General features: G+C 41.0%; 1 pseudogene; it reads right to left on the reverse strand.

Annotated features, from left to right (window-relative positions):
* Nucleotides 1-6,242: 6,242 nt before the first annotated feature.
* On the reverse strand, nucleotides 6,243-7,658 carry LOC125343878 (annotated as a pseudogene).
* Nucleotides 7,659-8,478: the final 820 nt, after the last annotated feature.

Here is an 8,478-nt window from a genome sequence, read left to right on the forward strand (position 1 = left end):
TGGATTCCCTAAAATTTCTGGATTATAGCAAATTATTTTTTCTAGTTTTTAAAAATGATATTAATATGTGGAAACCAACCCAAAAAGAAAACGTGTCAAGTGAAGTAACTCAAGCTCAGAGAGACAAAGAATGCATGTTTCTCTCCTGTGTGAGATCTAAATTTAAATACATATGCAAACATATATAGACTTGCTGTATACATACACAAACAAACTGACTAAAACATGGTCTATTCAGAAAAAGATTCCAGTCCCCATGGTGTAACTCCTTTGAAGAACTAACTTACAGTTTAACAAAATGAATACCAGGAAGCTGGAACATGTGTTGTGGGGGAGGAAGGTCAAGGGAACAGGTGACTAGAGAGACAAAGGATAAGCAAATGCAGTCATAATACTACTCAATGTACATATGTGAAAATGGAACTAGGAAAGTTGAGGGGATGGATGGGGCTAGAAGATGAGACTAATGAGAGGCTTGACACTGATAAAGATACATTGTGTTCACAAACTGACATGTTAAATTGAAACTCCTTTGTAAGGATAATTTTTTTCAAATTTTTATTATCAAACTGATGTACAGAGAGGTTACAGTTTCATACATTAGGCATTGGATACATTTCTTGTACTGTTTGTTACCTTGTCCCTCATACCCCTCTCCCCCCTCCCCCTTACCCTTTCCCCCCCTGAGGTGTTCAGTTCACTTACACCAAACAGTTTTGCAAGTATTGCTTTTGTAGTTGTTTGTCATTTTTTTACCCCGTGTCTCTCAATTTTGGTATTCCCTTTCAATTTCCTACTTCCAATACCAGTATACACGGTTTCCAATATACTCAGATAAGATTACAGAGATAGTGTAGGTACAACCACAGGAAGGTGATACAAGAACATCATCAATAATAGAAGCTACAGATACACATGGGACATTGAAAGTAGTTACAACTATGATATAACAATTGTCTCCATAACATGGAGTTCATTTCACTTAGCATCATCTTAGGTGTTCATAAGGGTATAGCTATTGGACCTTGTGATGCTCTGCTATGACTTGCCTAAACCTGTACTAATTATTCCCAATAAGGGAGACCATAGAGTCCATGTTTCTTTGGGTCTGGCTCACTTCACTTAGTATAATTTTTTCCAAGTCCTTCCATTTCCTTACAAATGGGACAATGTCATTCTTTCTGATAGAGGCATAAAATTCCATTGTGTATATGTACCACATTTTCCTGATCCATTCGTATACTGAGGGGCATCTGGGTTGGTTCCAGATTCTCGCTATGACAAATGGTGCTGCGATGAACATTGTTGTGCTGGTGGCATTACTGTGATTTTGCTTGTGGTCTTTTGGATAGATACCCAAAAGTGGGTTTGCTTTGTCATAGGGGAGTTCTATATTTAGCCTTCTGAGGAATCTCCATACTGCTTGCCAGAGTGGCTGAACCAGATTACATTCCCACCAACAATGAAGTAGGGTTCCCTTTTGGCCACATCCCCTCCAACAATTGTTATTGTTAGTTTTCTTGATATAGGACATTCTTACTGGGGTGAGATGGAATCTCAATGTTGTTTTGATTTGCATTTCTTTTATGGCCAGTGATGTAGAGCACTTTTTCATGTCTCTTGGCCATTCTCAATTCCTCATCAGAGAAGTCTCTTTGTAAGTCTTTAGCCCACTTGATGAGGGGGCTATTGGTTCTTTGTGGTTTTGTTTTGGAAGAGGGTAACTTTTTTAGTTCTGCATATATTTTAGATATGAGGCCTTTGTCCGTTGAATGGCCGGTAAAGATCTTCTCCCAGTCTGTGGGCTTTCTGTTTATCTTGCGAGCTATGTCCTTTGCCGTGCATAAGCTCTGCAGTTTGATGCAGTCCCATTTGTCCAACCTTTCTTTGATTTGTAGCCTTTCAGGGTCTTTGTTAAGGAAGTTCCGTCCTGTGCCAAGGAGCCCAAGTGTTTCTCCTACTCCTTCCTTTAGTGTTTTCAGGGTGTCTGTTTTGATTTCGAGGTCTTTAACCATTTGGAATTGATTTTGGTGCAGGGTGATATATAAGGATCTAGGTTTAGTTTGTTGCATGTGTTGAGCGAGTTTTGCCAGCACCATTTGTTAAAGAGGCTATCTTTCTTCCATACTATTGTTTTAGCTCCTATATCAAAGATTAAGTAGGCGTAGTTCTGTGAGTTCATTTCTGGGTCTTCAATTCTGTTCCATTGGTCTTCAGGTCTGTTCTGGTGCCAATACCAAGGTGTTTTTATTACTATAGCTTTATAATACAGCTTGAAGTTGGGTAGTGTAATTCCTCCAGCACTGTTCTTTCTGCTTAGGATTGTTTTTGCTATTCTAGGTCTTTTATTGTTCCATATTAATTTCTGGATTGCTTCCTCTATTTCATTAAAAAATGGTGTTGGTATATTAATGGGTATTGCATTGAATTTGTAGATAGCCTTAGGCAATATTGCCATTTTGATTATATTAATCCTCCCAATCCAGGAGCATGGGAGGTTTTTCCATTTGTAAGGATAATTTAAAAAAAAAAGAACACATAACTAGAAAGTTTAACAGTGACTAAGTTTAATAATGACTAAGATTTATTGACTAGTTTCCTTTTTATGTGTCTGGCACTGGTAAATGTGTTAATATGCATCGTGAAATATGTATATTAACTCATTTAATCTTTACAAGTGTTTGGTAAGTTAAATATTTCTATTATCCCCTCTTTTTTTCTTCATCTTCTTTACTGTCAAAGTGGAGTACAGAGGGATTACAGTTTCATAAGTACATTTCTTATCCAACTTGTTACCTCCTCCCTCCTCCACCCTCCCCCCTCCCCACCATCCTCTCCCCCTCCCCCATGAGTTGTGCAGTTGGTTTACACCAATTGATTTCGTAAGTGTCACTATTGCAATGGTTTGTCTTTTTATCCTTTGTCTCTCAATTTTGGCATTCCCTCTCCCTTCTCTAGTTCCAATCCTCTTTTACAGAAGAGAATACATGAGATCCAGAGAGTTCAAATAACTTACAATACGCTCACACATCTCTTAGGGGGAAGAGTAGAACTATGTATGAATCTGAGGTTTCTGGTTCCAGACCTTCATCCTTATATGCACAGTCTCTAAAACCATGATGCTTCTGCTTTTGAAGTCCTATAGTGCTTACCACCAGTCATGCATATTTAACACTGTACTAAACATTTACAGTTTTGCATGTTTGTTATATTTTCATGTATGACACGTCTTCTCAACTACACTACAAAACACTGCATGCAGGAACTGTAAATAATACTTCTCTATAATCCCCTCAGTACTTAGCACTATTCCCCCAGTCATTAAATAAGATTTAATTGGATCGTCAGCAAAGAGATAACTCTCAAAACAACTATTCCAATAATTCTGCAATCAAATAAACTCTATCAACATTCTTTGCTAAGAAGCAGTCATCTTTTGAGATTGCTGAAGATTTAAGTTGAGAGAGAAAAAAAAGATCTTATTGCTTTTTTATCTCATTCTATTCCTTTTGACTGATGAAACCAAAAATAATCACTTTGCATTTCTAAAGTGCTCACCCCCGTGAAAGCAGGGGAAGAATGAGCCATCGGCTAGGACACAAATGTGTTCTGCAAAAAGCAATCAAATAAATCAAGCAACCCCCAAAATACAGTTAAAGCTATGTGACTCAGGCACAGTTCATGTTTTTAGGCACTTAGAATCTAAAGTTACTCTGAAACACGAATAGTTTTTAAAGCATTACTCATTTCGCTTTCTCTGATAAAACTAAAATAATCCAATACAATTATCTGAATGGTTATAATTTAAAGATTTAAAATACACGCTCAAAACCCAACATTTCAAATTAGTGCCACTCTTTAGGACAAACTCTAACTAATAATAATGATCTGGTATAAAAGTATCCTGGAGAAACTAATTTCCTACCATTTTCTTTTTATTAAGCTAATCTGAAAAAAAAAGAAAGAAAAAAAGAGTATTCTTCCATGAGACTGTCCTAGAGGAAGCCCAGCACTGTAGAAACTATGCATCAAAAAAATCATTACTCAAAATTGAAAGCCATTTTTCCTTCCTCACCTAACAAGCTATAATTCTCATGCTGGAAAATTAAAGGTGGTTCAGGACTTTTATTTAGAAATAATTGAGTTTTGCCAAATCAATAAATGAAAACAATTTCTAAGTGACCTTATCAGTAGCTCAAAGATGACAAATAGACTTAATCATACACACCAGCTCCTACTGATTGATAGTAGAAGCCTGGATGCTATGTTCAAAATGATTCTAAGTCCATATCTAGGAGAAAACATATTTAGATCAATCAATAATATCAGCAAATGTATGTGGGAGAGGAAGTATCAGTACCAAAAATTTGGGCTAAATGCCATCATAAAAGTGAAATACAAGCCCTCAATTTGAAATGAAAGGCGGGAGTCAGGGATGTTAAGATGGTTGGTTTACTGAGAGAGGTGGGGGTTGGGGTAATTGCTAAGAAGTGACCCAGATGACCCAGATCTATGGGGCTCTAACATAATAAAAGTAAAGGAATCAGAAAAGAAAAGAACAGAACATTTATTGACAGGCTGCTAAGTAAATGTCAAGCAGTGAACTTGGTGCTTTATCTCAACCACATGCTCCCATAGCCCTTGTCCAAGATTTTTAATTACCAGTGATAGGACTTTTCTATTATTTTAATTTTAACCATTCTACCCTCCAGCCACCACTTCCTATCTTTCTGGCTTTACTCCATCAAATATCCAGTCCTCCAATAATCCCTCTATGCCATTGATACATTTAACCTGTGGGTCCTGCCCACCTTTCACTGCCCCTGACCTCCCTAGCTGGTCTCTGTCTATTGGCCCATCATGGATTCCCTGAACCAGTGTCAATCACTCCATTACATCCACTGTCAAGAGCATTGTTCCTTCTTCTCTTCACCCTAATTCCCTTGCACAATCCCATGCTTTGTTAAATTCAGTTCTCTGCTCACTCAGGCATACAACCAGACAACGTAAACATTATCCAAGAAAAAAAGTCCTATGTACAATGACTGGTCTTTCCTCTAAATTAATTCATCATTATCCCAAGCAGGTCCTTGGTAAGGCTAGCAGTCCCATTGTGTTTCCTTTATCTAGTCGTGCTTCCACTAGACATCGATCCCAAACCTTCTCCACTCTCTTCAAATTTCAATGGCTCCTCTCCCTTCCTTACTCTCATCAGATGACCTTATTTCATGCTTTATTGGGAAACCCAGAAATGGCCAGAAGAGAAGTCCTGTAGGTTCTCATTAGCCCATCTACCCACTTAGATATTCACCTATCTCTGTTTCTGTCTTCTTTTTTTTGTTTTATTTTGCCAGTCCTGGGGGTTGGACTCAGGGCCTGAGCACTGTCCCTGGCTTCTTTTTGCTCAAGGCTAGCACTCTGCCACTTGAGCCACAGCGCCAATTCCAGCTTTTTCTGTTTATGTGGTACTGAGGAATCGAACCCAGGGCTTCATGCATGCTAGGCAAGCACTCTACCACTAAGCCACATTCCCAGCCCATACCCTGTCTTCTTATACAATGTATGAGCTGTCCTTGCCCCTGTCAAACAGCAAGCCCCCCACTCAAATGCTAGATCACATCTCTCCTGCTTAATCAGCATCTCTCCACAAACTCTCTCCTCCCTCTTGCCTCACCAATATTTTTTCATGTTTTTTTTATATTGTCAAGACTTGCCAATTTTTTTTCTCTTTCCACTGAATAATTTCTAATAGCAATCAAACTTGCATAAAACAAACATTTTTAAATCTTGTCTTGAGCCCACATACCCTTCCTGGTCCTGCTCCTTTCATTGTAATAACTCTTTAAGAATACTCTTCCTTCCCATTTCTCTTTCCAGCCTTTCTTGATCTACCCCAATCAGGCTTTGGTCCCCATGCCCCACTCTACATATATCTGCATATATCACTTAATGTGTTCTTGTGCTCATCACAATGGCTTTTCCTTGGTGAATCCAATGATCAACTCTCAAGAGTCATCTTTCTTGACCTATAGATAGTATTTAACACAGTTAACAGTCTTCATTACTTCCCAAATACAGTTTGTTTTTTTCCTGTTTCACTAACCATAATTGCTCAATAACATTTGCTGGTTCTTTCTTATCTACCTGACCACTAAATATTGGAGCGCTCCAGAACTTCATCTATTCTCTACCTAAACCCACTTCTTTTCTTTTTTTTTTTCAGGGCACAAGTACACACTGTATTACAGCACATAATTTTTTAAATGTCTGCTTCCAATATAAATATAAATAATCACATCTGAAAAGCGCTCCGCACGGGGTGAGGGTGTGCCAGCAGCTGGCGGGGCCCTTCACCACCGCTTATCGTCTGTAGCCTGCGATGAGCAAGGCACGCTAGACATTCCTGCTCTAAACGCCACGTGCCCGTGGATGCGGCCTGGAGCAGGGCTCCCCACGCCGGGTGCACGGCCTGTGGCTTCTGGCTCAGAGGCTGCTGTGGTTTGGTTGTTGGTGCTACTTGTGCTTTGCCCTGCCACTTTTGAGGTAGCTCTTCCACCTCCGGGCAAACTCCCTGAAGACGGGGGCGTCATCGACGGTACTGAGCAGCTGCAGCTGGTTGATGTGGGTGGTGTGGTAGGTCCCAGCGGGCCAGGTTGGGGGCGACGTCCAGCATGAAGTGCCGCAGGTCGTAGATGGTCCCCGAGCCTGTGTGGTACAGGGGCAGCATGGCCTTCAGAGACTCCATCCCACGCTCATACAAGGACGCTGCTTCTTTCCCAAGCGTGTCCCCTGCAGTCTCCTTCAGGTCATACAGCCCGATTAAGGAGTACGTAAAGCCGTTTAATAAGACGAAGGAGCTAGGCGTGGTTGGGTATTCCTCATACCAGTCATGTTTGTTCATGAACACGGCTTTGACGCCACGCTGCTCTGATGGGAACTTGTAAGGGGCCGTAGCCCGTAAAGCTGAACTGAGGAATACCTGGTCTTTTGTTAACAGATAGGCCCTGACAAGTGTAAAAATGGCTTGCCCCTGTGCCATCGCAGAGTACCACCCTGACTCTAAAGACTTAAACCCTTCCCCTAGCTTGCGGGTCACCATGATGGGCCATCCACTCTTATCCTGGTTCCTTACTAGCCAGTCACTGGCGGCGAACAAGGCAGCCATGTGGGCCGTGGTGGAGATGGTGATGTCCAGAAAGCCCTTCCCCTTTGCAATCAACTGTACCACCTTTCTGGGCATTATTTTGGTTGGCTTGACAGCTTTTGTGTTGGAGAGCCCCACTCCTTTCCTGAGGTCGGTGATTAGGTCTCTGGTGACTGTGCTCCACAAAGTTCTGGGCCTGATGCCTTTCTTTAAAAGCAATGAGCTGGGTGTTTGAGACATAATGGACAGTGAAGAGCTGGCCCTTCTCGGTGGTCTCTAGAACCATAGACACACTCCCGTTAGTCGGGAACTTGAGGTCAAATGAAATAATAAAGTCCTTTGTGTTTCCCAGCTGCAAGGACACACCATTGCTGGCTTCTGGGGCAACAAACTGTTTCACATTGGTGAATCTAGATTTGTCAGCCATGCTGGCCATAAAGCAGCCCTTGGGCACTGCCCAGGCACTGGGTTTGCCATTTCTGTCCTGTCTTCAGCTGTCTCATACACCTCTATGTGAGGCGGCTTCTCTGTCAGGTTCTTGCTGTAATGGCTCCATACTGAGTGATCTAGATGGGGTAAAAGTAGCCTTGGGGTCCCCACTGAGTGGACAAGGGCACACCTTCAACTCCACTGATACACTTGACTCTGTCTCGAACTTCTACATTGTAGCCTTCAAAGGACTTCTTTTATAATCTTGTTTAGTCCCATGGCTTCAAACGCTATCATTATTTAACAGAAAGATTTCCAAACATGATCCCTAGCCCAGACCTATCTTTTGAATTTCAGACAAACTATCTACTATACATCTCAAACTTTCTGCACCTAAAACTAAACTCTGATGTGCTCCCCAAAACCCACTGACCCCATTGTGTTCTCAGTAAAAATAGCCTCCTTCAATAACTGCTCATCCTGAAAAGCTCACAATCACCTTGAAATCCTCTAGGATTCATGCATTAGGCCCTCATGCACAGTCAGTCCATCAGTAAATCCTCTTGAACACTCTACATGTGACCACTCCTTACCACTTCATGGTCCAGGCCACCATTTTCTCTTGCCAGTTCTCTTTGATAAAAGCTTTGTCCCCCTATAGTCTATTTTCAACACAGTGGCCAAAGTATCCCTTTTTTAAACAACTAGTTAGTCAGGTCAAACCACTCTTCTGCTTGAAATCTCTAAAGGCTTTTTATCTTATTGTGACAGAGGTGTGTTTTCCTCATCTCCAATTTCCAGTATATCAAGCAGGGATGAAGAGGGGAACTTTTTACAACAAGCAAAAACTAAACTACAGAGCTTAAAGTTAGATCACCGGGTAGTGAAACTATCAATAAATGAAA

Source organism: Perognathus longimembris, chromosome 28 (genome assembly GCF_023159225.1).
Source record: "Perognathus longimembris pacificus isolate PPM17 chromosome 28, ASM2315922v1, whole genome shotgun sequence".
NCBI classification, from domain to species: domain Eukaryota; kingdom Metazoa; phylum Chordata; class Mammalia; order Rodentia; family Heteromyidae; genus Perognathus; species Perognathus longimembris.